This window comes from Polyodon spathula, chromosome 10, assembly GCF_017654505.1.
Source record: "Polyodon spathula isolate WHYD16114869_AA chromosome 10, ASM1765450v1, whole genome shotgun sequence".
Classification (NCBI taxonomy): Eukaryota; Metazoa; Chordata; class Actinopteri; order Acipenseriformes; family Polyodontidae; genus Polyodon; species Polyodon spathula.
In genome coordinates, this window is record NC_054543.1 from 29,824,134 (window position 1) to 29,851,922 (window position 27,789).

Genomic DNA, 27,789 nt, shown 5'->3' on the forward strand with positions numbered 1-27,789 from the left:
TGGAACACTAGGAGACTCTCTTATTCTTACCTATGCCCAGAATCCTTTAGATTCTATTTCCTTGCAAATCGCTATTTCCTTGCACGGAATCCCCCTAGACCTCTGCTGTGAAGGTGTGACAGCTACAGCTAAAAGGGTCTATTTTAAGATTGCAGCCTGGCAATAAGCCTGCAACTCTTGATTACTGAGTAGAGCAGAATCAAAGCAAAGTGTAGTAAATCACAGTGATAGCATGCGGCAATATTGTAGACATTGCAAATATACAGCATGTAAGTATAAACATGTATGTCAGTAACATACATCCCGACATGGCTGTAGATTCAGATTAGAGCTATCAGCATGATGACCCTGACACTGCAACAGTATACAAAATAGTAAAATAAGAAATGGCAATGACTAATTTAATGAAACTTGTATAAGTGGTATTTTAGGTAAGCAAATGAGGTGTTAGTATCATGTTAAAGTATATTTAACAGTATATGGAATCACTCAAGAGAGTGTATGTGTAGAAATACAGCTGAACAGGGGTCCCCAAGTGGCTCATCCAGTTAAAGCACTGCCGCGCTTTATAAAGCATAAAATGACCCTAAAACATTGCTCAACTTTCTTTGATGTTTTACCTCTATAACTGAGTGTTTGAAGTTCTAGATTATTTAAAAACAATATGTGAAAACTGCTTACGGCTTTATTGAATCAACATACAGTAAACCTCTCATTATTATCAAACTGTCACTCTCCCTGCAAGGTTTTGCTTGAAATGCAAGCCGTGTTAACACCCAAAGATATTTACCTCATTCTTTCTGTGCAATGTTGGTAAACAAAACCACAGTATGAGTGGAGTGCACTGAGACAGCTCACTGAATCATAAGGTTTATGAACACAAGGGATAAGCTGCAAACTGATGAAATGTATTTACCCACCAGTACAAAACATAAACTCTTCAGCGTCATCCAGATAACCTTAAGAGCTGCTTGAAGAACTTGCTATGAGTATAAAATATCACAGTTGTCAATGTATTCAGTGTGCTCCTCTTAACCAATGTATTCCTTGCTGTTTGATTTTCTGTTTCAGTCATCGCGTTCTGGTAAAAGTTGAAAGCAACCCTGTAGCCCCATATTGAGTGTAACCATTAACCTGAGTCCTGGCAACACTGCCTCTAGTGGATGTAACAAACACATTATTAAGAAATACCACATAGTTGGATATTTCTTACACAAAGGCCAGTTTTGTGTGATGCACTGCTGTTATGCATACTGTCCCCTGTTGGTGAGATGAGATGAGGTTAAAAGCTCTCTTTTGCATTGTGGTTAAGACGTTCCTGCTCACGTCCAGTCTCCACCTTGCTACACTTACATCCACTAGGTACTTGGAAATAAAAAATGATTCTGAGATCTATATTGACAAAATGGGTGGTTTAAACTTCAAAGTTTTAAAAAGTCACCTGGATTGCTTTTCCATGTACATTTATGTTTTGTATATTCAAACAAACATTGCTTGAAATGTATTCAGTGGTAAAAATGACCAGGTTCATATTCGTTCATATTCATTTATATAACAGAATTTACAAACAACTATTTCTAATATATATATATAGATAGATATATATATATATATATATACTATTATATATATATCTATATCTATATATAGATATAATATACTATATTTGGCAAAGGAAACCAATGATATAAATAACACGCACCCTACTATACAGAGATGCGTTTATTTACGCCCTAGATTTATTAAAACTATAATATGGTATGAATATACTTTTGTTTTCCAGCTAAAGAATTAAAGAATATTTGCATTCTATTTTTTAGAAGAACATGAACAATCCACTTTGGTGTGAGCACTGTTTCTTCAAGAAACATTTTTCAATTCTTCAAGAGTGAAAAACATTTAACTTTATTTATTTATTATTTATTTATTTTTCTAACATATTTTTGCCGTATGCAAATGTCGGTATTAGTTCGGCAAAAACATTAGACTTACAAGCTGGTGTTGACAAATTTGCCAAATGAAAGCAAGATGCAATCTCTTTTACTTTAGTTTATTCATTATTATTTGTGTAAACATGTTATTAAAAATGTTCCTACATATTTCTACTTTCGACATTCACAATGTGGTGCTTATTTAGCAGTTTATGTTGTGTCATTCTTTGTGGAAAGCAGGTGAAATATATCAAACTTAAATCGAGGTTGTAAGAATGTATCAAATCTGGTGAGATGTATTTGGATGGACGCTCTAAAATAAAGAGACTGCATTCTTACCGGTGGCTCTTTTTGTAAAGCCCATGCAATACGTTACTTTTTTTCTTAATGATCTGAAGAGTAGTGCAGTATCACAGCACCATAGACAGCTCAGTCGATCTTGCTGGAGAAGCCACACCGATGACCCTGGCGAGTCTGCTGCGTAGGACCTGTGGCTGCACAGCTACAAAAAAATGCATCTTCCAAGGCATGCTGCATGCCCAGGCACCAGATGCAATAATGTTATCATTCAAATCTACAGTTATAATTTGCATCAATATCTCACCCCTATCTCCCTGCCCATATCTGATATATACCCATGTGGTAAAGTGGTGAGTAGACACCGTGCAGTGCAGAGTGGATACAAAACAGACAGGCAATGATTTCCAGGTACAAGGGTGTTTATTGATTTGAGTAATAATGTCCAGAGCCTTATGGTGAACACCTGTAAATAATAATGATGGTGTGATACAGTGACGTGTATCACTCTGTATTTGTAAATCCCCGGGTGTGGAAGGGTGGTGGGTGATTCACTGACACAAGAGACAGAACAGTTGTACTTGGAACACCACCCAGGTGCCCAGTTTTATTTTCAGGACTATTTCACTTTTTACCTGCAGAGGGCACCGTTGTCCATGGGCTGCCTATCAATGATGATAGACAGCACCACGGAAATACCAAAGCTGGTACGACAATTAACTGCGGGCGCACTCGCAAGTGCTCAAAGAAATAATAATGAAAACAGAAGGTGAAAAGAACAAGGAAAAATAACACAGTAATAAAACTACAAATAAAAGGTGCTTCACCCAGATCACTGGCCTACTCTAGCGGCTCCCTGTCTGCTCTAAACAATACTTCGGGGGTCTGCCCAAGGGTTCCCTGCTGTCACTCTCTAGCTTGTTTGTTGTGGTATTTCTCCCAGCTGGTTTCTCGATGGCAACCTGTGGATTTGCAACAAATACAGTCTAAGTGGTTATGATACAGAAACACTGGTATGGTACCATAGTGTGCAGTGGGTTACTCGTGTCTACAAGAAATGTCAACCCCCTAATATAATAAATATTTTTTTGGGTGATCAGATCAGCTGAATATGTAAAAAACACTCATGTCCAAGACTACACAGACCTTTTCCACAAAAGAGAGGTAGAAACTGAATGTCAGGTTCCTGATCAGGAGGTCAGGTATCTGGAAAATAATATTCTGCTGTTATATAGATGGTGATGTTGTACTGCTCTGATAGAAATCAGCACAGCTTATGCTATTCTACAACCCCCAAATCTAAAATGCTGGTAGAGAGTTAACACTCCTGCAATCCCATCTAGTGATGCCATGGGCTAAAATCCTTTAAACTTCAAGTGTCTTTATTCCACTCCATTCTAATAAGTGATCATTTATTAACCTGCTGTAGTATGTGACTGGCAAGTGCAGATGTTCTCAATGACCCTGCTTTTAGAGTTGTTGTCTCTGTATGTTCCATGGCTTCAGTTTGCAGGGCAGGCACTACTGTTTCAACAGTGTCCACAGCTCAGTTTTCTCTGACTAGATGCAAATTCCAAATGGACATCTGCTTGCAGTTTTCATGTATTTTTTATGATTTTTTTTCCCCCTCCCACAAGTACATGTATAGTGAAAGAGATAAGTTGTCAGCTTTAATAAATATGGGTAGAAATTATGATTTTATGTAATGTTATCTGTGATTTAGTTTTTTATACCAGAAACACAGTCCTGATGAGGCAATAGCCTGTTAAAGTTGAGCAGTTAATCTTTTGAAATATTGAGAATTTGAAAAGGATCTGTAATTATACTGACAGGTCCAGCTGACATAACCTGCTAGATGATTGAAGGTGACAGTTAGTAAAAGACAAGGTCAGTTTTTCACAAATAATGACACATGCAGTGGATATTTATTATTAACCAATCACATGGTTTTGTGCTTCAAGGTTGTGTTTTAGACTGGATAGCTTTTATTGCTTGAAACTCATGTTTAAGTATTTTCAGGATTGTTGGGTGCTCTACTTGCAACCTGATTGGCTGATTCAATAATTTACATTGCAACCTGAATTTACTTGACGTCAAAGGGAATTAGCATGTAATCTTTGTCTGCTTAAGACGGTGAAATGTATAGTTTTACCTATGAATTAATGATTGAATGCTTGTAGTTAAAATCTTATACACCGACATTCTGATGTGAGATAGTTTTAGAATAGACCACTAAGATGATGCAGTGACAATAAAGTTTAAAGAGAAGAAGCTTGTGTCCCTACAGAATGACTGAAAATATTCCCAAATGCATTTCCTGCAAAATGCATTAAAAAACAAAACAAAAAAAACCTACCCTTTCCCTGAGCCACAGTGGAGCTTGGGATGATCAACAGAACACATGCTTAGTTGGTTCCTTGCAGCTCACAATACAAGTAGGTAATGTAAACAAACAGGACAGTCAACCAGGTATGGTACCTTATAAAGGACACAGGCCCTCAGTTTGTAAATTAAAGTTTAACCTTGTTTTGTTTGAATCCCCCAAAAGGCCTTCCTCTAGTTGACTCCTCCAGCAATCTGCACAAACAGTACTCCAGTTTCTGTCTTAGGTTAAGTGTTTTGTAATCTAATTACTCTGATGTCTGGATGCAGTCTTAAATCTGCTTTGTTGGCTGTGTGTTCTTGTGCATCAGTACTATGTGTGTGTTGTGTGTGTGTGTGTGTGTGTGTGTGGGGGGGGGGGGGGGGTTGGAATCGGGGTGAGCAATTACACTAACTGGCTGTGGTATTGATAGGTTTTCCTCTGATTGGCTGTTTGTGGCATTGTTTTGATGGCTATGATTGGCTTCCGGGCTAGAGTGGGCAGGGATTTTTTTTTTTTAGTTTTTTGTCTCCTCCCAGTGCTGTGTATGGTGCTGGGTTCCATCTCCCTTTATTTGAGAGACCGCAGGTGTTGCTGTCTGCTTCTGAGTGAGAGAGAGAGGAGAACACAGCATTCTCATCTCCCCCCTCAGGCTTTCCCTTTCTCCCTGTTCCTTGTCAACCCTTTCCTCCCTCCCGGACCAGCACCCATCTCAAACCGGACAGACCCAAACCTTCCCGGACCCTCCACCCACCACAATCCTTTGGGAGACCTCCTTAACTTCATTCTGCTTTCTGAAACAGGTAAGACTGTACTGTAGATGTACTTTAAACTGCTCACACTAGTAACAAAAAGTGCAATAATTTAAAGTGCCAGTATTTTTTTTTTGTATGTTCACAAGAGCAGTTTTATGCCTGGTTTTAGACTTTTTTGGTGCAGAGAGCTAATATTCCTAAACTGATACCCAAAGTCCACATTTCTGTGTTGGCTTGTTTTGAAAAAGTGAGGACCAGTTAAGAATTTAAATATCTCCTGCTTTTGAATATATTTATATAGCTTCATATCTATAAATATGCAGTGTACACAGCATCCTATGTAATATGTTGTCTTTAGCTCTGACACATCTGCTGTTATTTAGCTACAGTTTTTCAAATGTGTCTTGTTTGTCCAGGGTCTAAATTCAAGTTAAATGTGCCTGTATGGTTTTCATTTTTCATTATTATTTTTGACATATTTAATTTAGAATCTTTAAAAACCTTCATGGAGGAAAGAGAATTGAGTCCATGCAGCTGGAACTATCGTTATGAAATATATACCAACTGGACAGTAAATGTAGTATCTGCTAGCAGGGAATTTAAACCAAGGAAGAAAGTCGGATACAGACTCATATTTTAACTGTAGTTGTGGGTCACTGTAAGGAATGTGTTGTATGATTGGGTTTAAAAATATCTGAACTCTGGTTGATAAATGTTACAATATAAATAATATAGTATGCATCACAGTAGGAAATGTCCATAAGAAATTAATGAAAATAAAGACAAGATTTTTTTTTTTTTTAATTTAATTGTCTTCAACTTTTTACACTGGTTTTCTCCCCAATTTAGTCTGCTCAATTATTATCTGTATCCTTGCCTCACCGCTCACAACCCCCTGGCGACTTGGGGAACGGAGGCAGGAGCACGCGTCCTCTGAAACGTGCTCCTGCTAATCCGGCATTTTTTGCACTGCAGATCCACAGTGAGGCCAACAGACCTATAGTGCTGGAGGACAATACAGATCTGGTGGCTCCACTGCAGAACCACAGGCGCCCTATTGGCCACAGGGGTCACTGATGCGTGGTGAGCCGTGGATTCCCCTGCTGACCTAACCCGGGCAGTGCTTGGCCAATTGTGTGCCGCCCCCTAGGAACTCACAGTCGGCTGTGACATATCCTGGACTCAAACCTGCGATCCCCAGGCTATAGGGCACATCCACGTGGCGCGCTTTTGCTGGATGTGCCACTCAGGAGCCCAAAAATAAAGACAGATTTGACAAGAAGCCTGACAATACAGGTTTTATTTAATGATATGTAAGAAAACATTTTGAAGGCTAAATGGCTTATTATATAAAGAATTATCCTGAGCTAAATCAGGGTACCATTTAGTTAAAGCAACAGAAGTTGCTGGTTCGGAAACAGTGGGCTACATTCCTTGGTGGCCAGTATGGCAATGAAATCATTCGAGTCCTGTGCATCTACCGGAAAGTCTTTTGCTTGGACAGCAACCTTTTATGGAATGCACATGTTATCTGAATAATCAATACTGCAGACTAATTGCTTAAGTGTGTACAAGTATGTTCAAGAATCTAAGGAGAACACACAGCACAATCCACCAGTGCAAGATGTGACCCCTATAAAGTAGAAGACTGTAGTTGTGTGCAGGGTGTCTCTGTGTGAACAATGTACATTTAAAAAGCTATGGGGGAAATCTACTGGTTTGATCAATTATTTTTTCTGTGGCGTTGCTGTCCCAAGATTCTTTCTGGAGACTTCTGGGTGTCCGGGTTGGGAATATACTATTTACTATACATTTTTTGTAAGAAGTAAGACATTTTTTTTTTTTTTTTTAATTTGTTGTTCATCAAGGAGTTTATCATTTTTAATGTTCAAATACTAGGTCAGGGGTTTCCCAATTTTCCTGACAGGCCATTCTACTGCAGCTTTAAAAGATGACACTGTCCAAAGCCCAGTTAAACCCTTTTTAATTCATAACTCCCCAAGGCATGACATCACATCGCTTAGCCTTGTGTCAAGTCTCCTTCTCTCTGTAACTGGGGCCATGTCTTAGTGTACAATGTCCTTTGTCTTTTGTTTGGGGATGTCTCTTTGTATAAAGCATACAATGAGCCAAGCAGTGTACCCAGAAATCCTTTTCATATATTTGTTGACTAATCAACAAAGTACCTTACTAAAAGCTGTTGTAGATAAAGAGGTTGTTTAAATAAAGAAACGTCCATCCTATATGTGAAAAATAAATAGATAATAGGCTCAAAAGTGAACAATTATTATCTACTTCTCTCTTGAGAAGGAAAACATATCAGTTATAGTAATATTATACTCTGCAAGAAGTGCACATGAGTGTTCTGGCAAGAAAACAATCTTTTTATAAAGTGATTGTAGCTAACAAAATGATTCCATAAATCGTCGTGCACATTCAACAATTGAACATTCAATTTGTCCCGTTTCGGAGACCATTTTTGTAATTTCATTTTTAAAACTTTGCAAAAAACTGTTTATGTGAACTCTACGGGATTGACCTGCCATGACTGAAAACATATACATGCATTATATACTGTAGCGTCAGGTCTCGCAATCCCATCGAGTGGGACTTTTTGTGTGTGATATTGAACTTGCGAGTGGACTGGGACTATTACTTTTCATGTAAATTTTTGTACATGTGTATATTGCTATACAGGCTGAATGCGTCCCGTCTGGAGCCTGGGTGCTGCACGGCGATTGGTGCAGATATGGGGGGCAGAGGAGCGGGAGTGGTCAGATCTGACTGTATTTATAGAAGTGCTTTTGTAGCATCTCCTACCTCACACTGGAACCCACCACATGCGGCTGCTGCAATACTATAGCGTAGATAGGAAACTAACATGTTATAATTATGCAAGCAATTCACAAAGGGGATATGGTTCTCAAATGCGCGGTTTAGAAAAAAAATAGAAATATGATTTTTATGATTTATTGTATTATTTTGTATTTGTGTTATAATTTATATTAGCTAAAAACCGTGTTTATGATTTATTGTTTGGCAAGGATGAGCGAGGTGCCATCCGACATATTATTGTTTTAGTGTTTTAAATACCTTGTGAGAAATGTTTCTGACTGTTTAACTAGCTGACAGTCACGCAGACTTGGTAAATCTGTGCAGAATGTGACCGAAAGATAATATAATATTTGATAGCACTAGGTAACACAATTTTTGTTCCTAGGTAGTAAGTGTTATTTTCTAATTGCTTATGCCTCAAAAGTATAGAAAATGGCTATTATTCCCCACAAACTTTGCTTTTGTGACCAGGACAGTGATATTTTGAAATGTACCTATTTCCAATGAGAAAACTGGCGAATTTGTGTCTTTTCGTTCACATAAAGTCAGAAAAAAACATGTGAATCCAAATTAACATGTATTTATACTAAGGGAATACAAAAATGACTACAAAAGATTTAGAAGTGAGTAGTTTTTCGAGATTTACGATTATACTGTAAATCACTTTCACGAATCAGCCCCCAAATGTACTCTACTGTCATGTTCTTATTATACTGTCCATGGTAGCGGCGTTCAAAGTCCAGTATATCCTGGTGGAAGCACTCACCTTGCTTCTTCAAGTACGCTCCCATGTTCTCCTTGAATTTATCAAGATGAGCATCAAGGATATGGACTTTGAGGGACATCCTACAGCCCATTGTGCCGTAGTTCTTCACCAGAGTCTCAACCGGCTCCACATAGTTTTCGGCCTTGTGATTGCCCAGGAAGCCCCGAACCACTGCGACAAAGCTGTTCCAAGCCGCTTTCTCCTTACTAGTGAGCTTCTTGGGGAATTCATTGCACTCCAGGATCTTCTTTATCTGTGGTCTGACGAAGTCACCGGCTTTGACCTTTGCCTCAGACAGCTTAGGGAAGAAGTCTTGGAGGTACTTGAAGGCTGCCGACTCCTTATCTAGAGCTCTGACAAATTGTTTCATAACACCCAATTTGATGTGCAGTGGTGGCATCAGCACCTTCCGGGGGTCCACCAGTGGCTCGGTTCGCTGTGGCCAGTCCTGCCTGTGGTAGTGCGCCTTGGTGTCCCTGCTGTCCCAAAGGCAAAGATAGCAGAGAAACTTGTTAAAACCGCCTTGGAGACCCATCAGGAATGCCACCATTGCAGCCTCTTGATGCCATCTCAGAAAAATGCAGATATGTATCCACTTAGGCAGCTGGAACTAAACTGAACTGGTGGGCTTAAGGCCCCTGTATTTATACTACTATTTATATTACTGGAAAGTTCTAGAAAGTTCTAGAAGTTACTCCAAGCTTACTCAGCACTGAATCTATCTGGAATGTTCTGGAAAATAGGTAAATTTCAAAATATCATTGTCCTGGTCACAAAAGCAAAGTTTGTGGGGAATAATATCCATTTTCTATACTTTTGAGGCATAAGCAATTAGGAAATAACACTTACTACCCAGGAACCAATAAAAAAATAGAAAAATTGTTACATGGTGTAGTTAGTCTGTCGGTCACAAATTATAAAAGATCTGCATTTTGGCTGCACTCTGTGAAGGGGGGTTCAGAGTGGAGAAATAGGGGAGGTAGTACAGTAAAAACATAAAAATAACAATTGTTAAATGTGCTGGTTAATAAACCAGCATGATACTTGTTATTATTTATTGTTTGTTTGTTTGTTTGTTTGGCCAACATGCCTTTTTGTTTGAAAAAAGTGTTTTGTTTTGTTTAAATCTTTTATTTGTTTAGTTAATAAAACGTTGAGTGCCATAGCGTCTCAGTTTCACCAGTATTTTGGTTTCTGTTTCTGGTCTGACGTCACAATACAGCCATCCTGTTCACAATAGCAAGCATGTATTTTCATTTTGAAATATGGTACCCTATTAAAGAATATATAATTTTCAACCCTCACTTCCATGTAGTTTAGCACCTCCTTTGTCATTTTACATGGAGAGTGACGTTTTTGCCATCCCTTCAATGCCTGTCATTAACCAACCATCTGCTTTGCCTATTGACTGACATGCTTTGCAGCCAGTAACCTTGACACTGCTGATGTAAAACAGACTAACTACCATACTAAGCTCAACATTTAAGCAATATACAGCAGCTAATGTTAATGTACAATAGGCAGGACTGATAGTAATATTTCCTTTGCTACAACTACATTAATGGCACTGCAAACATTTAAACAAGGATCGTCACATGTTGTCTATAATACTGGAAAGCCAAGTCTCCACACCCAGCTTCACCAAATGTTGTCTCTTGAGACACATATTGTCACTTTACATCCATCTTGGACAGAATAGTATAACAAAGCTGCTGCAGGTGCCAACTTGTACTTTCTTTCACTTGTGCTCTTCCTTTCCATGTATGCCTGAGACTGACAGTTTGAATTGCCAGCAATTATGTAACCGTCTTTGGGCATGTTCTAATATTCATGACCTTGCATTCATATTTTAGGCAAATTTCTCTGTAAAACTAAGGGAATCTCAGCAATCTTTTTTATTTATTTATTTTTTTAACTGAAGAATACATACTCAGACTTGTTTAAATATTTGATTGAAGGTCATTCTGGGAGTAGGTACAACTAAGCCTCTGTAATATTTATGTCTGAATGTGCTGAGAGGCACAACAAACAAGTAGAGTATATGCTTGTGGAAGGGTGGTGGGTAATTCACTGACACAGGAGACAGACAGGTGAATTTGGCAACACCGCACAGGTGCCCAGTTTTATTTCAGGGTGCTGGTTTTTCTTTAGTCCCGCAGATGGCGCTGTGGGTCCGTGGTCTGATTTACCAATGATGGTAAACAGAACCACAGGCATACCAAGCGATGGTACACAATACCGGCGCCCTTACAGGTGCTTCGAAACAATAATTCAAAACAGAAGGCACAAAGAAACAGGGAAAATAAAACAGTAACAAAAACTACAAAGAAAAGGTGCTGCACTTTGCAGCTATATCCCGGTCGCCACTGCTCGTGCGACCCGGATCACCGTGCTACACTGCTGGGTACACTGAGGAAACAACAGAGCGTTAATTTATAGGGCTAACAATCTCCCAAGATGCGCCTCTCAGCCATTCAAAGAGGGGGAAAGTCCACACACCCACTTTCCCACCTCCCCGTGTCACTGCCATGACTCACAGGTGGTTGTTGGACGACTGCTGCCCTCTTCCTGCAGCCCGTGAACACGCCAGCAGAGTCAGCACAGATCTCTCCCTGCTACAATGCTGTAGTCTGTTGATTTGCTGCTAGTATATCAAAATAGCCTGAAGTAAAACACAAACATTATAAAGGTTTACAATGGTAAAAAGCACAGGGAGGTATGACAAAGTGAAAATAGGAAATGCATAACCTAACCATGGGGAAAGCAGGTTCTTTATATGCACTATTACTCTGACTGTTACTCAAATTTAGCAACTTGGTAAGTACTGTATATTGTAACCAAGCTGTGTGAGGTATCTAAAGTACTCTTTATGTGGTGTCAGCATTTTTTTCAACATATGTGGTTGTAGGTTGAGATTCAAAAAAATATACTTTTCTATGTTCCATATTTCTGGTATTTGTATGAAACCTAGACTTGTATGAAACCTAAACTTCAACGGGGGTCTAGTGTAAGAGTGATTTTCTAAAGCATCTAAATTCCCACGTTCATGTCCTTAGACACCCTGCCCTGTCTACTGGCGTCTAGTCAGGTTTTAGCTCATTACCATTTTTACGTGATTTTCAAACATTGAGACTCTGTCTAAACAGGCATTTAGGTGTCTAAAGTTAGACCTGCTCCAATGGCGTGTAAAGCACATCTACAAAAAGGTGCCTGCTGCTGTCACTTGCAAGAACACAGTGGAAAGAGATGAGAGTGGAAAGAGATGAGAGTTGATGAGAGGGAGACAGGTGTGTTGTAGTGTTTGTGAACATTATTTACATTTATCTGAAACAAATATCGAGTCAGAATCATGTATTGATTGCTAAAAAATAATTAGCTTTGTGTGTATATAGTTCATCCCTCTGAAAATAACAGCCATTCAAAAGGTTTAAAGTAAATTATCAAGTGGTATTTATGTGTTGCTACAGGGTACAGCATACCAAAGGTTTTCATTCAAGTTGCACTATAGCACATTCATTTTCTCTGTCCCTTTAACAAAACAAAGTCGTCTCAATTAAGAGAGTCATTACTAAATGAAAAACAAATTCCATATTTATTTTGTTTTTCTGAGGCTGCATCTGGCTACCTTTTGAGCAGAGCATTCGCCTTTCTCATCTGATGCTTTTATTTTGACTGTGGTGGGTTTGTCAGCTCCCTTTCCTTCTGCAGCGGGAGAGGAGGGCACTGCACTTTGAGTTGCAATGTCTAAAACCACGACTAAATGCATCACTTCTTGTCGATCTGTGTATTTTGTAATATGCAAAAGTAATTTACATAGACAGCTAGCTAAATATTTGAAAATCACTCCCTTCTCTTGACGTCTAACTCTGATGCTAACCTATGAGAGAGTCTGGGCCTTGATGCCATGAATAGTAATTGAAAATCTCGACGAAAATGTAGTCGTCTAAGTTAGCCAGACGACTAAAGTTACACCTCATCTTAGATGGGCTTGTTAGAGCCATAATTTTCCAATGTGACTGTTGTAAGTTGACGTGTGTAGACGACCATGGGTGCTGTTTGAGCACACAGACGACTAAAACCCTCCATAAGGTTACATTGGATTTAGACGACGTATGCAAACAATGTGTGCAAATGAACAGTAAAAGATGCGTTCGTCTAAATGTAGACTTCACACAGATGTGAGAACACAGGTATAGAGGGATCGGTAATCTAAATTAGGAAATACAGGAAACTGAAAGCATTACCATTGCAGGGAAGGCGCTGTGCAAATCAATAGCCTATAGCAGTATACAGTTCCTATAGTAAGTATTCACCTCCCCTTGGAAGTTTTCACAGTTTATTGTGTTACAACCTGAAATCTTGATGCATTTAAATGGGATTTTTTTTTTCTTTTGATTTACACAACCTACTCAACACTTTGGAGAGACAAAAGAATTTTTATTGTGAAACAACAACAAAAAAAAGAAATGTCTTTGTTATATAAGTATTCACCTCCCTGAGTCAATACTTGGTAGAACCACCTTTGACAGCAATTACAACTCTGAGTCTTTTGGGGTAAGTCTCTACCAGGTTTGCACATCTGGATCATGCAATATTCGTCCATTCTTCTTGGCAAAATTGTTCAAGCTCTGTCAAGTTGGATGGGGATCGTTGGTGAATCTTCAAGACTTGCCACAAATTCTTAATCAGATTCAAGTCTGGGCTTTGACTAGGCCACTCTAGGACATTCACTTCCTTGATTTTAAGCCACTCCAGTGTCGCTGTGTGCTTGGGGTCATTGTACTGCTGAAAGGTGAATCTCTGTCCCAGTCTTAGGTCTTTTGCAGACTGAAGCAAGTTTTCCCCAAGGATTTGCCTGTATTTAGCTCCATTAATTTTGCCCTCTACCCTGACAAGCTTCCCAATCTCTGACGATGAAAAGCATCCCCATCCTGCCACCACCATGCTTCACAGTAGGGATGGCGCTACCTGGGTAATGTGCTGTGCACATTTAGGCCAAATAGTTCAATTTTTGTTTCATTGGACCACAGAATCTTTTGACACATGCCTTTTTGCAAATTCCAAGTGAGATTTTACATGGGCTTTTTTCAGACATGGCTACCTTCTTGCCACTCTTCCATACAGGCCAGATTTGTGGACTACCTCAGCTATTGTTGACACATAGACAGTTTCTCCCATCTCAGCCATGGAATGCTGTAGTTCTTTCAGAGTTGTCATTAGCTTCTTGCTGGCTTCTCTGACCAATTTACCAGGCTTCTCAGTTTGGGAGGATGGCCTGCTCTAAGCAGATTCTGGGTGGTGCCGTATACCTTCCACTTCTTAATGATCAAGTTGACTGTGGTCCAAGGGATATTCAATGTCATTGAAATCTTTTTATACCCCTCCGCTAATCTGTGCCTTTCCACAACTTTATCCCAGAGTTGTTTTGAAAGCTCATTTGCTTTGAAAGGACTACCCAACTGTGGGACCCTACAGGGACAGGTGTATTTAATCTGAACTCATGTGAACCACTTTTATTGCACACAGGTAGACTCCATTTAAATTATTTTGTGAATTCTGAAGGCAATTGGTTGCACCCGAGCTTATTTAGGAGTGTTATAGCAAAGGGGGGGAATACTTATCTAATGAAGACATTTCAATTTTTATTTTTAATTGAACCCCCCCCCATTTTTTCACACACTGAAATTGTTGACTAGGTTGTGTAAATCATAGGGAAAAAAATCCCATTTAAATGCATCAAGATTTCAGGTTGTAACACAACAAACTGTGAAAACGACCAAGGGTGGTGAATACTTCCTATAGGCACTGTATAAATTAATATTATGAAAGACATGTAGGCTACCATTGATAAGTACCGTATTTATCAGTTACAGTACATTTAAAACAAAAGCTATGTACTTCTTAATCGTATCATTGGAAACACTTTATTTATGGTAGCCTATATTGAAATGTTGGTAATACCCAATATGTAACATGTAAAATAATAATAATAATAATCTTTATTTTATAAAGTGCTTAAATACAAAGCATTTTAAAGTGCTGTACAGTTTAAAACAACAGCATCAAACCACAACAAACATAAAACAGGCAGGCAAAAAAACACAAGCATATATATATATATATATATATATATATATATATATATATATATATATAAAGTATCAATTTCAGGGTGGCGAATATATATATATATATTATATTATTTGGATATCTTAGAAGAAGTACTCGAAGGGTAAGATGTCGGACCACCCCCAGAAGTTGAAAGGCGTGGGACCTTCGCCTAAGTAGCTAAGCTAAGATTATTTATCCTAGGACCGACAAGTGGTAAGGCGATCCCAAGAGAATGTAGAGTGGAGTCATTTGTCCCACCTGCTTCCCCCACCCCTTCCCTTCCAACCTCCTTCAATCTTCTTAGCATTACCTATCTGCAGCCATTGCCCCTTCTTCATGAGCTTCCCATTCTACAGCCTGGTCAGTGTCTTCAACTTTCCGCACCCTGAATCGGATTCATCCTATTCCTTCAATCAAAATCGGATCCTGGCTTTCACCATTCACGCTAGGGATTCTCTACATCTCACCTCAGTAACTATTAAATCTTACATTTCCGGGATCCAATATCACTACCATATTATGTCTATGCCTTCTTCCTCCATTCTTTCCATACCAGCAGTTCACCTGACCCTCCATGGGATTTTTAACCCTTTGCGGCCAGTGTCGGACCAGGTCCGTCACTACGATTTTCCCTTGCCTAAAAGATGTAAAGCACAGATTTTTAGTCATTTTTTCTCTGGAAAAAAAACGAGAAAACCATTCAATGGACAAGTGAGACCGATAGGAGCTGAATGAAACTGGAAAAAAAAAAAACTAAAAGGGAGCATGTGAGCAATAGCCCTAGCAGCTGCACCATACAGAGACAAGCAGACATAAACAAAGGAGGTAGCTGCTTCTGCATCCAGTGCTCAAAGACTATCACGGACATTTGCAGAGCTTTTTGAGATGTTATAGTAATAAAATAATGACTTGTATCACATTATTGAGGAGTTTGGTGATAAAACGAGTGATCAGAATTTATCAGTATGTACGTCTATAAAGAGGTATGTGAAAAATACAGCGAACACGGAGTGGGGCTTGGCAGGAGATGCAGTGCTGATGTCGCTTAGCAATGCAATGCCCTTTCCCGGTTTTACTGGGGGAAAAAATATGTTAAACTGTGTGTGTAAAATAAATTGAAATGAAAATAAATTGGACCTGACGTGCCTGACAGGCGCTGAATAAATGGACCGTAAATGGTTAAGAGTCTTCCCTCTGCCTATATCAATGGATATTCTCCATTTGCTCATTTTTACTCTTCAGAAGGATTGCTTCTCCCCTACAAGGATCTACTTATGGAGATCATCTGCCTCTCAGCCTTCTTCGGTCCTCTTAGAAGCTTCAAATTCACTGTTTCTTCTGTTTCTAGTTTCCCCGCGGCGGGTATTCGTTTCTGTGACCTTTCTTCTATTACAGACGCCTTCATCTTCATTCAGCTACGCGTACCTCCAAGATGGATCAATTTCAGTGTGGTCAGTTCATTCAGCTGTCAAGTATCGAGTCCCCTATCCCTTTTCTTTTCAACGGCAAGCTATCTCCCCAGCAGGAACCCCCCCCCCCTCGACCCTCTGTCCATTGATTCCTCTCGCTCTATCATCACTTGCCACTGGTTCTCAATCCACCATCACACCCTCATCTTCAGAGCAGGCCTCCCTCCTCGGCTCCACACCCCCATTCATTCCGTATAGGCGCAGCCACCTCTGCCGCGAGGGCCAGAATCAATCACAGCCAAATCAAGACCATGGGGCGCTGGTCCTCTTCAGCAGCTGATTCTTAGCCATTCATCCTGCTTTGATATAGTTTTTCCCTTTATTAGACTCAAGGGTTTTTTTTCTCTCCACTGAGCGGCAGGTATTCACATAGTCATACCTATTAATAATTCCTAACCACCCTACACTCCCAAGGGGCGACTCCCTCATACTTCCATTTCGTGTCCTGGCGCCCAGGACCGATTACCTCTCCCGAGGGTCGGCCCTTAGAGTATTAACCCTCGTATATGTTTTTCGGTAGCTGGGTTTTGCCCCTAGGTTGCGATGGCTACGCCACCCTCTGTCAGCAACCACCTTTCTATCCTAATTTCTAGCCTTAGCCCGTTACTAAGACTGGGCTTCACCCGCTCCTCTCACGCCCCATGAAATATCTATCTATCTATCTCTCTATCTATATATCTATCTCTCTCTCTCTCTCTCTCTCTCTCTATCTATATATATATATATATATATATATATATATATATATATATATATATATATATATATATATATATATATATATATATATATATATATATATATATATATATATATATAGACACAACAATATATAATTGCAAATTTTATTTAACGCATCTAGTGTATTGGTCATAACCATGACTAAATGCCTTTACATAGATGGGTTTTTAGTTGTTTTTTTTTTTTTTTTAAACATTAAAAGTTAATAACCCTATGCTGTTATTAATAAAATAAATACTTACTGCTATGAGTCCTATATTTCTCCACATTGCCAGAATGATTGTGTAAATGTATTTGTAAGTTCTATTTATGCTATAGTCTATATTAAGTTGCATATTCTTAAAAACACATGTTTGCTATAATATAAATTCACATATACTGGTAGCTAACTTCTGTTTTAAACTTGAAATTTCAGAATTGTGTCATACTGGTTTTATAGGAGTGGTTCTCTTAGTATTACATTGAATGTATTTAGTATTTAGCACTAAATGTGTTATAATAGTGATAAGTTTCTTTTGATGCTTGGTATATAATCAGCTCTTCTTTGTGCATCTTGCAACTACTTCTACCAATAAATCCGCTATTGTACATTGGAAGAGTTAAAAGAAAACATTCGGTTTCTTGACTTAGATGTCAGTTATATCCAATTGAAGCAGTTGTAACCTTCGACATCTAAACTACTGTTTTACGACGTCTACATACTCTGAAAATTGCACGTACCAATCAATGTTAATGAGGTCAAAGAATAGATGCCATTAGACAACAATAGACGCCTAAGTCCACCAGGCGAACATTTCAGGAGCTTTAGAAAATCACTCTTACCCTAGACCAGTAACGTAGCAAGGGGGTGGTTTTAGGGGTTTGCACCCCACCCCAAAATGCATAAAAGCACTTAAAAAAAAAAAAAAAAAAAAGTCAAACCAATATCTAGTTGTGATTGGGCAGTCTTGTCATTTTTACAGCATATTCCGCCTTCGGCTCCTTTGATTGGAGAAGGAGTGTGTACGTACTATTCAAACTGACGTGCGATGGTACGTTCAAGTCAAAGATTAATATAGATATTATTGAAATTACTAGAACATAATTGACAACTCTTAAAAAAAATATGCTTTTAATTGTGCATTTGAAGATATGTATTGAAATGCATATCACTGAAAGGATGAAATGGTTATTGTAGCCTTTGGAAAAGACGGTACAACGAAATTATTTTTTAGTTCTGTGCGAATCATGCTTTTAACGGCTGGTGTAAACCCGAGACCTATAAGTATTAGTACTCGACAAGTTTGCAATGAAAAACAGGAGGATGGACTTGGGGATTTAAACACCAGGTAAGGGAGATTATTATTTCTGTTAGTTAATGTGCATGTTTAATAACTGCATAATAGTGTTTCTAAATGTGATTGTGAGGTGAATCATTACGGTTCTTAATAGGGCGATTTCGAGTACACACGTTTGGGGTGCTCATTTTTACTTACAGAAACTTTTACAAATTATTATTAGGCTGTCAAGTGATTTAAAATATATTGCGATTAATCTTGAGATTTAAAAAAATCTTGAGTTTAATCACATATTTAATTGAATCATTACTTCATCAAATTTAAGTTTGTTTTATTACTGATGCTATTGTAATGTTGGAATGTATTTGCTCAGTTACAGTATTTACATTGTTCAGATTATTTTATTAATATTATTAGTGTAAAATTGATACAGCAAAAATGATTCGTTGGAACTGTGTTTTGTACTGCACAGCTAATGCAGCTGTAGCTTTAACTGCGCAATGTGACTTAGCTGCTAAACTAGGGAGTTTCGTGGTGTCTTGGGACAGAGAGAGACAGCGTTACCATGGGGTACTTTGAACAAGTTTCATTGAGCTTTGAATGCTGTAATCAAAAGTAACAAACTTCTACCAAAGAAATAAAGAATACTGTATCTCTAAGAGGGACAAGACAGGAGTGCGAATTAATTGCACCCAAAATTGTGCGTTAATCACAGAATTTAACTGCTATTAATTGACAGCCGTAATTATTACCCATATGGAAAAATCCCCCGTCATTAAAAAATTTACATTCACCTCCGAAAAAAAACCTGGCTATGCCCCTGCACCAGACCGACGTCCAAACATCTAAAAAGCTGAATTACCCCCGTCTAAAATCCTGAGTCGCCTTTGAAAATCTACCCCATTGTGCATATTTTGGTACTTTTATTTTCCCCTTTGAATACAAACTCGACAAATAATATGATCAAGTTAGCTTCAGGGATTTTCAAAAAAAAAAAATAAATAAATTATTGGATCATAGATGAGCGGTAACCCCAGTTGGTCCATTTGAGCAGAACAATTTTCATTTTTTTACATACAGTAAAATAAACTTTTTTTGACAAGATTTTTGACTAGAGGTCCTGTCTCAATGCCATAAAATATTAAAGACTTTAAGAGACTTCTTGCTAAGTTCTTTTTACAGTGCTCCCTCATTTTAAGATGGCTCTTTATTCTGCGGAACACGTTGTTAGGCGGTATGGTAATGGCTGCCATTTTCCCCATGATGCCAGCACTTGTATTCTTGATATAAGGCAGAACCCCTATGGCTCCTGACTACAGAATTATAAAGGGTGAGCACTACTCAGTATTATATTTATATTATTATGCTTATGGATGATACAACATTTTATAGATTACATAATCCAACCAGGTGTATTCAATTGATCTAACCTGTGGCGGTATTTCTACCACTTAAATCATTAGAAAAGGCCAGTAAAAAAAGTAAAATCCCAGATTTGATCCTATTTTAATATTTTAATTTGTTATTTAATTTGTCACTGTTAATATCAATTGAATAGACATTGTTCTATTCTAAAACCATACGGGCAGTACACATTTAAACAATGTTAGCACTTTAATTCTGAATCGTGCAGCATGCCGTGTGGGTCTCTGAATGCAATTACACACATCTTTCCAAGGGAAAACAATCTACGCTCCAAATTGAAAAGCTTGACAGGGCTCTGTTTAAATTTCAGTAGCTTTAACATACAATCAAGAGTTTCCAGATCTTATAGACTAACCCTACCCAGCAGATTGGAAAGCAAGCCTCCTGTCTGGTGTTTGCACTTAAAAATAGCCACCTCAACAGGAGGTAAATGAATAAATCAGAACAGAACTCATAAGAAGCACAATGACTCAGTATACTGTGCTGTAGAAGAGGGATATGCCGCAACGTATGTCGGCACACACCAGCAGAACTATTAGCTGCCCGAATGGCAGCACAATGGATTTGGAACTAATAGTATGTCTGAATACAGGAGTATATTTCTGTTATTAACTCTTTAAAGTTAGTTTATCTAACAAAATAATTCCATAGACTAGGTAAACCTAATTCCATAGATCTCAGCAGTGTCTTCTGGGTTAAAACATGTTACTGGCTGAACGTTTCACAGTCATTAGGGGAAGCAGCTGATTGGTTAATGACACGAAAAAACGTACAGAAAGGGTAGGGACAATTTCACACTGCAGGTGAAGTGCATGTCTTGTAAACACAGAAATTTGAAATCTATTTAAAAATAATAATACATTTTTACTACAACATTTCTATTGTTCAAAGGTGCATATTTATAACACATGCATAACAGGTAAGGATTATGGGATAAGTTTGTTAGCTCCAAGAATTTGGTCACATTAGCTGCAGGAATGTTGCTAGCTTCTTTGTTGCTCCTGTTTTTTCACGCTCTGAAGTAAAAGAAACAGATAGTCTTGCATGATCCCTGTGCTAAATCAAAAATTATAATATGGATAGTACCAGTTAATGTGGTAAGAGTCACTTAACTGCCAGCCTGTAGTATAAAGCTGCTGTCCCTTTAATGTTTATGGGAGCTTCACAGTGCATTTGGAATGCTACTGCATTGCCATTAACGATCATTTGGAAATGGTTCGCTTTTACTTTACAAATGTGCCTACTTGACATTTGCATTTTACTCTGAGTTCCAGTTTGCAAATATTTTGCAATAATAAGTCAGCAATTTCTTCATGTGTAATTTCCTTAAGCCGGTGGAAGGATTAAATTAAATACACAGTGATTTTTTTCTTTAAGAGGATTTCTCATTTAGAAATATAACCTACTAGCTGGCGTTGCCTAGGGAAATTCAATATTTCAACATTTCAAGCATGACAAATTGGGGAACAGTAGCCTTATGGTTTCCTTTAAGTTACCGATCTTGGGTGTCGCACAATGATCTCTGACAGTTTTCCCTTTTTTACATTTTTTTTTTTTTTTTTTTTTTTTGCCATTTTTTAAAATTATTTTTATTTTTTTAAAATTTTTGTTCTTTTTATTTATTTTTTGGTTTTGTGAGTTTGTTTAATTTGAGATACATGGCTGCAGTAGTGATCCAGCATGGGGTTACTAAATAAAGTACGCCGGGGTTCAAAATTTCGGATCCAAACATAGCCCTTGACCTTCCCCTGGATGAAGAAGGAGGCCATGCAAAGTTTGGTTGCACTAGCTCCTGTGGGGTCCAAATGCATAAAGGAGCAGACAGACAGACAAACTTTCTTCTTTATATTAAGAGTTAACAAAGCATGACATTTAGTGTAGCCATGCTGGGAGCATTAGTTTAGTAATAGAGTTATGGTATATTATTAGGGCCATGTTCATGACAAGGAGAAAATACAGTGCAAAAGCAAACTGATGTTTATTTGTGGTAGAGAATTGATTTTTTGAAGACAACAAAGTTAAATTTGTCCTCAGAATATCCTATTAAAACATATCCTTATTTAACCAATGAGGAACAATTATGATATTCAGGTTTCAAAGTGGCAGATATTAAGATTACTTCAGGAACAGACCAATGTACCTTGTGTTGAGTCACATGCATCTTAATGTCTATCCTTAGAAATGTTCTTTTTAGACTGCTAAATAAAGCTGACAAAAGTAACACATCCTGCACAGCATATGATGATGATAACCTATATATACTGTATATTGTAGAAAACAGAAATACCAGGACTACAAAGATGCCTCAGTCAATTCCAACTCACACAAGGTGCTTCGTCCCAGGGAAAAAAAAAAAATAAAACATTAAAAGAAAAAATACTTTGTATGATGGTTCCACCATTGAAGGATGAAGATGGAAACTTTCCCTTAATGTAAAACTTATATCCCAAAGTGTCTCTCAGTTATTCATATTTTATTAAGAACAAGGTAAAAATGAAAAAACTAAATAAAGCTTACGCTTTTTGACATATTGTCTCCATCAGAGCATGTTAAAAAATGAAGTTCATAGAATCTGTTAAATGCAACTGATATTCATTGTCAATGAACCTCATTGTTTAATTGCATAAAGTCACAGGCTAATCAATTGGTTCAATTTCCACCTTTAGAATGGAATACAGATCTATTAGATATGTTATTGGACATTTCGTCATAAAATACACAATATATTAATTTATACATATCCAAAAACTGATTGTTAATCCAATTAAAATGAAAGAAAAATATTCCCAATATATTGCATAGCCCTAAAAATGGGAATTATTAACATTAGAAACAATATAATTAATTGGTTCAATTTACATTTATTATGACAAAACAAACCATTAATTGTACATTTCATTCGATTTTATCTTAAGTTGTAATTCTGTACTGCAGTTCTTTCTTACTTTTAAGAATTGAGCTTTTGGTCTATTTCTTATAAGCAAATAAGCATGATGACTTTTTGCTAAAAGCAACAAATTCTGATCTATTGGTTTGTTGAATACAGTAGTTTTAGGGTGTTATTCTCCCCTTTCATAATTTCAAGATCCAAAAAATGTATCCTATCTAGATCAAATTCACATTTAAATTTTAAATTACCATTTACAGAATTAATGTACATCACAAATCAAATTAATATTCTGTTCCTGACTATATTAGTAGGACATCGTCAATGTATCTAAGCCAAAGAGAAATTGTTGTTATTATAGGTAAATCTCTCTTCCCAAAGTCCCATGTACAAATTGGCATAATTTGGGGCAGATGCGGCACCCACTGCTTAATTAATTCTGTAAATAGTCATTTAAAATTTAAATGTGAATTTGTGTGAATATGAATTGGATCTCGAAATTTTGATAAATTAATTTAAAGTTAATTTTAAATGTGGGCAGTGTGTCTGCTGTTCAAGCACAATAAATACCAAAACTTTTAATCATCCAAGATTGGGTAAAAAGATCAAAATTAAGGGTTTTATTAACTGTAACAGTACAGGAGTAATTTATATGTTAACTTGTCCATGCTGCTGAACATAAAGCAGCTATTGGGAATCAAAACCAAGCCAAACACTATGTTGTTCATTTACCCTGGGTATTTCAGTTCCCATTTTTAAATGGCATATACTAATTATAAAGCTCAGTCAAAGTTAAATCGAACAAAAGGTCAAGTCATATGATCAGGCAGTCACTGTTCCAGCTAGAAACAGCCTTATTGTTCCTATCCATACAGTCACACGCTAAATATTTATTTTGTATATATTGTATTCTAAATTATATATATTTTTGGGGGCCCACTCAAAATCCGAGGCCCCGAGCTACAGCCCCTAAAGCCCCTGTGTTAATCCGGCCCTGGGTGTAAGATACTGGCAGAAGGTGTTTTGCTACTGCAGGGATGGAAGCACAGCAGTTTCACCCATTCCAGATTATAAAATCAACTTAGCCCCAGTGTATAGGTAGCAAGCTCGGTGTGTCTTATTAAACTCTTAGTAAAACCAGGAATGGATAACTGCTATGCAATGGGAGTCTTATTTCCATCCCTGTACTGTATATCTACCCATCAAATTGTATATCTTTGACTTACAGTAACGATCTTCAAAAACAATTAGGACATTGAGGCAAAAGTCAAAACTATCAATGACTAAACACATCTTCTGAATGTATTCTTGTCTGTGACAGGATAGTGTTCTGGACCCAAATGTTACCGGCAGGGAAGGAGACTCAGACAAACTGCAGTTTAAGTGCTTCAGTGCACTTCAGCAAACAAAAGTAATACAAAATACAAAACAAAAAAGCCCTGCCCTGCCACACTGTCTAAACCAATAAGTATTGTATTTTTTTCTGCAGTGTGAAAGTATTAATGAAAGTAACAGTGGAAGCTGATGTGCTTTGCGTTGCATGGCATTTAAATTAACCGTATGTTTCTTAGAATTCAGTTCACTACAAAACACAAGTGCAAGTAGATTCTCCTTTTTCGTTTCAGCATTCTGTTCTTGAAAATGGCATTAGATATTATACATTTCCCATTGTTTAAATATCTGCAGTCAGTTTAGTACAGATGATTTACAGATTCACAAAAATGCATAAACATGGCCACCTTACTGGTATCATAGCTTGAATTCCCTTTCAAAACAAAGAAATATGACTCTTTGCAAACAGGACTAACAGCAAAAAACAAACATTTGTTGAGAATTTAAAGCTATGAAAAGTTTCAGGAAGGATACTTTAAATACACATGCAAATATTATTTTATTAACAGGAAATCACTATAACTATCATCAAGTCATGCCTCACTGTTTATCACTTAATATTGGTACTCATGCATATTAATGGAAATGACAATGGCAACCTCTATACAACATATATGGAATTTTCTCTGTTATATGTATTGCATTTAAATTGCTTTGCTGGCTGAGAGATGTCAGTTAACATTTTGAGACAAGAGCAAAGTGAGTTGTCTTCCTGACTGTTCCATAACAACACTGAAAGGTACAAGACTATCAAATTGATTATGAGAAATCACTTCATAAAATGATGTAATCTGCATGGTCTAAGTTTTTTCTGTCTTGCCAGGCCTTTGTAGTATTTGAACTGCCTTTATGATGTCATGGAATATTGATACACCTAATGTATCTGTTTTGGAGGAGACACAAATAATTGTCTTAAAAGCTTTTATAACATGGGATGAATTTCAGTTCCAGAAATACATTACAGGCCCATTAACTTTAAAAAATGCAGCATCACACCCTTCCTCCCCCTTTTTAAAATCATGGTACTAATCAATTTAAAAATGTGTCTGAAGTATCCAAAGGTTTCTGGTTTCCAGGTCAATAGCCAACAGAATGATAGCAGGATGCTAGAAATGAGTTTGCCAGCTGTTCACTGCTAATATGACACAACAGCTACATTTCTACAAATTTGATTGGTTTCCAATGTGTAGACTTCTTTTCAATTGTAACTGGGAATATTATGAATAGAGGGATTAGAGTTTGTATCTTGAGAACTGCTTGTTCAATTATGATGACACTTCATCTGCTTCATCAAGTTAAATGATGCCATGTCCAGTGATGTCCATTTTTAAGCATATATTAATAAGAGTGTTGGAATATGGGGGTACGAAGTCTATTTTAACAATCTATACTGTGTCAGATCTAAATACTGCTGCTCTTTACCTATATTAATCCAGCTAGGGGATTCTCCTATGGGCGATTTCTTGACTTGACTATTAACATTTCTAAATAGAACAGAAATACAGTGAAATGAGATATATAAGATTTTTTATACCCCCCAATGAACCCCAGAACTCACTAAGTGCCCTGATAATATTTAGACCTCATCACAGAAGTAATTCAAGCCACTGTAACACATTTGGCTTTTTCTTTGTACTTAGCCAGCTTTTATGACATGTGGGTTTGATATACAAAACAGTTAATTGCTTTATAATTTCTGTGTGGTCAAGAACTCCACATCTTCCCCATTTTGTCCAACATACATTATAGAGGAAGCCATAAATTGTAGTGTATATTACAAAAACAAACACTTAAGGCTCGCAGTTGACCATGGATCCACGCTAACAACACATGCTTAAGACTTTTTGGGACATGATTGGGAACAGTTAAGGGAAAGAAAGCATAAACCCATGATAAATATTCAAGACCACTTCAAAATGCTTTTCTTGCTGAAGCTTCCCTTTTAACCATCTCAAACATATCAAAACTGAGTAGTTAATTATTCTCTTCATTTAATAAAATATCAAACAATTCTAGATTGTATTACAAGCTTCTAGCAACTCTGTGTGTAGTAGTTCAGTTTTCACAGCGAGTAACCTTGTGCGCTGTATGATTTGTCTACAAAATGAACAGCTCATTGTTTGTGTTGGTGGCAGTAACACTTGTATTAGTACAATGCCTGTTGCTGTGTGATTAATGGTGTTTCAAGCTGTGCAGCCAAGCTTTCTGTGACCCACATTGTATGAGTTTTGTATATGAGCTGAAAGGACCATTCCCTAAGCTTGCTCTAGTTCATTTCAACACTGTGTTAATTTATACACACTACACCATTTTTTGATGACCGAGCAAAATTGATAACTCTGCAGCCAGAAATGTATCCAAGGTCGCATTGAGTCATGTGGGCAAGTAATTGGGGAGGGAGGGGGGTGGGAATTTAACCAGCCTGTGGGTTTACACGACAGCTCAGTGTTAGATGCTTTGAACAGCTTTGTGCAATTTACAAGAATGACAGAAATGCTTTTTTTTTACTTTTTAGTGCTGTTTTGTATGTTACTGATTTTTGTTGTTTTTATCTGTAAAGTGCTTTGAGGGGATTTATTGTGAAAGACAATCTATAAGAAATAAAGATGGATTGATTGATTTATATTATATTCACAACACAAATGTCAGTTTCTGATGATAGACATGTTTCTACAGTTATGGATGCAATCTTCCACCTTTCCGTGTGCAAAGAAGATATCAAATATCACAAGTTTTTCTGTAACCACATTACAATTTACACAATTTCCAAGTTTGTGTCATATCAGTGTTGTGTTAATGCAGTATCATGACACTAAGGGTTGCACTGAATAGTGAACTAGTCAAACAGAAAAGTGACAGTCGACTGCAGAAACTGATAGCTGACTACTCTTCAATTTCAAAGCAGTAGCTGAGGAGCAGGCTAGGAACCTATAAACAAAGAAACAAAACAATGGCATTTTAGAACAGTAATAGTTTTAAAGCAGTTTTAAAATATAGTGCACAAACAACTATAGGCCTCATTTACGAAAGGAAACTAAATGTAGCTGTAACGTGCACATTAAGTAGTGAGCCTAATGTGCACCATAAAACTAAATTTACTGTCCAATTGACTAACAGAGAACGCATTAATTTACATGCAAACTATTTGGCTAATTTGCATACCATACCATATTGCACACATTATATGTATTCACGTGATAATTAATAAAATTGCAATAGTAAATACGGAAATTATGAACATGCACACTAATTTTAATTATGATGCACCATAATGTTTAGTGCCCTTTCGTAAATGAAGTCCAATGACCAGACATCAAATAAATGATTTATTATTTTTTTACCTTGACTATTTGACAAATAAATTGTCATTCTACCCTGACTGACACTATGACTTTTTAAATATATGTGGGAGGGTAGTGGGTGGAGCTTTTTGGGGAAGGACCAGAAATGACAGCACACAGGAGCCGGAAATGGAGTTTAGTCCTTAGAGCCCTGTACCATCAATGGTATCAGGGCAGGGTTTTATTTTGCAAAAATAATA

The 27,789-nt window shown here is 37.4% G+C and overlaps 1 protein-coding gene across 7 annotated transcripts in view; it reads left to right on the forward strand.

The window, feature by feature from the left end:
* The first annotated feature begins 5,154 nt into the window (after positions 1-5,154).
* The window catches only part of LOC121321398 (poly(rC)-binding protein 3-like), a 97,625-nt gene continuing 74,990 nt past the window's right edge, over positions 5,155-27,789 (forward strand). For all 7 annotated transcript variants that reach the window (XM_041260318.1, XM_041260317.1, XM_041260322.1 and 4 more), the window contains exon 1: positions 5,155-5,393. The gene's annotated coding sequence lies outside the window, so the exon portion shown is untranslated. The remainder of the gene's footprint in view (positions 5,394-27,789) is intronic.